Source organism: Rhagoletis zephyria, unplaced genomic scaffold, assembly GCF_001687245.7.
Source record: "Rhagoletis zephyria isolate East Lansing unplaced genomic scaffold, Rhagoletis_zephyria_1.1 Rzeph_scaffold_08000, whole genome shotgun sequence".
Lineage (NCBI taxonomy): Eukaryota > Metazoa > Arthropoda > Insecta > Diptera > Tephritidae > Rhagoletis > Rhagoletis zephyria.
The window spans coordinates 16,738-20,057 of record NW_016165082.1 but is presented as its reverse complement, the minus strand read 5'-3'; positions in this window follow the sequence as shown (position 1 = coordinate 20,057).

The window sequence follows — 3,320 nt, the reverse complement described above, 5'->3', positions numbered from 1 at the left end:
TCAAATTACTGCATCTCTTCTTTTGTCGATGGATGCCAGATTGATAATATATATACCGATATATCGAAAGCGTTTGATAGAGTTTGTCATAGGTTATTATTGTGTAAGTTACCCTGTTTTGGCTTTCACTCTAAGTTTCTGGATTGGCTCAAATCCTATCTAGTCAAGAGAGTCAACTTTGTAACTGTAGTGTAAAGTCTCATGCATATTGTTCAAGAAGATCGCGCTGGTGTTAAAATAAAACCCTTCAATTTTAGTTGTACATATTAGTTGTGTTCCAGATGCTTCACGATTTGCAGGTTTTTACAGGAAGTCGTTCCAGGTGACCACCTCCCATCATGATTCAATAATACAAGGTTAGATAATTATTGACAGCTGCGGTTTGACACTCCCTTACAAAAGGTTGCATTTACGAAGGACGCAGAAAGGGGAAGAATGAAATCTCTTGGTTCGAAAATGGTAGTAGAAAAGTACGCAAAGTAGGCACTGAGTAGTGAAATTCCTTTTGTAAATTCTAATGTATTTGCAGGAAATCTGGCATTTTAAACGAAATGTTGAACGTAATATTGATATATCTACGTGAATTACGTAATTTATGTGTTATTAAGGGCCGGTTACTCAATGTCTGGTTAACACTAATTCCGGTAAAACATCGTTATCGACGTTACCGACTCCATGTTATATGCATGGAGCCGAACACGTCGATAATGATGTTGAAACGGAGATTAGTGTTAACCAGACATTGAGTAACCGGCCCTTAGCTGTATAAAAATTGCAAAATGACTAAAATTAAAATAAGACTACTATGAGATTGATGTAAACATCCATTGCTTATGTTTTCATCAGTTAAATATGCTTCATATGCATATACAAATAAACATATTGCACAAAAGCTTATACTTTTATTTCACACCAAAGCTACACTGTTTCCATGTAAATTTGCAAAGAAGCAACACGGTGCCACTGCTAAGGGAGCGGTGCGAGAGAGACTACTGTCAGTTTATCGAACCTTGTATTATTGAATCATGACCTCCCATAAGGTTTATTAATGGGGAAAACAGCTGTTCCTGCAAATCGTGAATTTCCTGAACATCGTGAAGCATCTGGAACGCAACTATTGCGATGTTAATAGTGATGGCAGCCCATCGATTTATTGCTTAAATTTGGTGATGTGGGATTGTATGGGGTTGGATTTGGATTCGGTTGGTTTTATTTTCCTGTGAAGGAAAATAACTTTCGTGTGACATCGCGCTCTTTTTCTTCTAGTATAACTATTTTGGCGTGATAGTTTTGACACATTACACAATTATTTTGAGACAACTCGCAGGGTTGCATTACAAGGTTACCAATAATTGAGATTCTTAAATATAACTTCTGCTCAACATCCCGGGCCCCGTGAATCTACCTGCTGCTTGATTCACTAATGTCCAATTTGGCTAGGATGCAAGCTGGCCGCTGGAACGTTCCTCCGGCAGTTTTCACCGCCGCCACACGAACCTGACCGTCCTGGCTATGTTTCACACGGATGATGCGTCCAATTGGCCATTTGGACCGATGCAAACTTACGTCACAAACTTGCACCAGGTCTCCGGTGATATCGGCGTCACGGTCTTCCACCACTTGGTTCGTCTGCATAGATCTGGGAGATACTCTGCAAGCAATCTCTTCCAGATCCGGTGGTGAATCTGCTGCATTTTGCGGCACTGCGTTCTCGTGACCTTGTACGATTCTTCTTGGGGGTGAGGAGTTTGTTCGGACTGGCTGTACCTATGAGGAAATGGTTAGGAGTAAGTGGTTCTTCATCGGGAGCGTCGATGGAAATATGTGTGGGTGCGGTGAGTTAACCACGTTCTCGGCTTCGCACATTACACTGTATAGCGTTTGCTCGGGTAACCGCTCATTAGTCAACGCGCGCTGCATCGCACGCTTCACACTCCGCACCAGGCGTTCCCAGCTCCCGGCGACGTGTGGGTTCAGAGGGCAATTGAACACCCATTCAATGCCTCGACTTTACAGTGCCTCCGCGATCTTGCCATTTTCGAAATCTTTAAGCTGACGCTTCATTTCGTTGTCCGCGCCGATGAAGTTCGTCCCATTGTCTGATCTTAACCGGACTGGGGTGCCCCGTCGGCACATGAAGTTTTTAATACAGAGCAAACATGTGTCAGTAGTTAAATCTTTAGCGATCTCGAGATGCACTGCGTGCGTAGTCAAACAGGTGAATAAGGCAATCCATCTTTTCTCCGTACGCCTGCCGGTCGCGATCTGGAAAGGACCCATATAATCTACGCCTACATACGAGAATGGCCGGATGAAGGGAGTAAGGCGATTCGCGGGTATCTGTCGCATTTCCGGCACTGCTGGCGTCGCTCGCTCTTTCTGGCATGTTACACATTTCCTTGCAACCCTTTGAACTTCTTCTCGAATGTGAGGTATCCAGTATTTTCGTCTAATCTCGCTTACGATCGTGTTCTTGTTTTGATGAGGTCGGTGACGTAATGTCGCTGTGGCATCACTATTGGTTGTCGCGTACGCGGATGCACTGCGTCAGCGTTACATAGCCGCCCATTCGTCGTATTACTCCTGTACTATCTAGAATCGGGGTTAACTTAAAAATCTTGCTTGCGCTCACCCGCTCTCTAGCGCAGAATAGTCCTCGGGTATGAACTCCGTTGTATTACGCGAATAATACATAGCTCCGCGTCTCTGAGTCCTTGTACCATCAGCGTACCACAAAGACCGTCTTCGAGTCCGTCCACATGATCACACGTGACGGCTTGACGTCGTGGTAGTCCACCACCGTTTTCTTAAGTCGAGATGCTAATACTGCTGCTTGCAGCTCAAGCCTTGGGATGGTCGTCTGCTTCAGTGGTGCGCACTTCGTTTTCCCAGCTACTAAGGCCATCACCGCTCCATGTTCGTGCACTATGCGCCAGTATGCTACCGCGGCAAAGGCTTCCTCGCTTGCGTCAGCAAAAACGTGGAGCTCTGCGACGCCCGTTGGAAAGGCGCTACCATAGCAATGGGGAATTTTTATGTTCTCGACAGTTTGCAGTGCCTTTAGTCATTCTTTCCAAACTCGTTCCGCTTCCTCCGATATTGCTTCATCCCAGCCCGTTCCAGATCTCCAAACCGTCTGTAGCAACAGTTTAGCCTTCAGTACGTACTCCGCGGCTATACCGAAAGGGTCGAACACGGACATTGTTACGCTTAACAATTCGCGTTTCGTCGGGATGCGTTTTCCTAGTAACAATTCTGGGTCAATGCGACCAAAGGCAAGAGCAAATTTCAGCTCGTCTCGCTCCGTGTCCCATTGCATC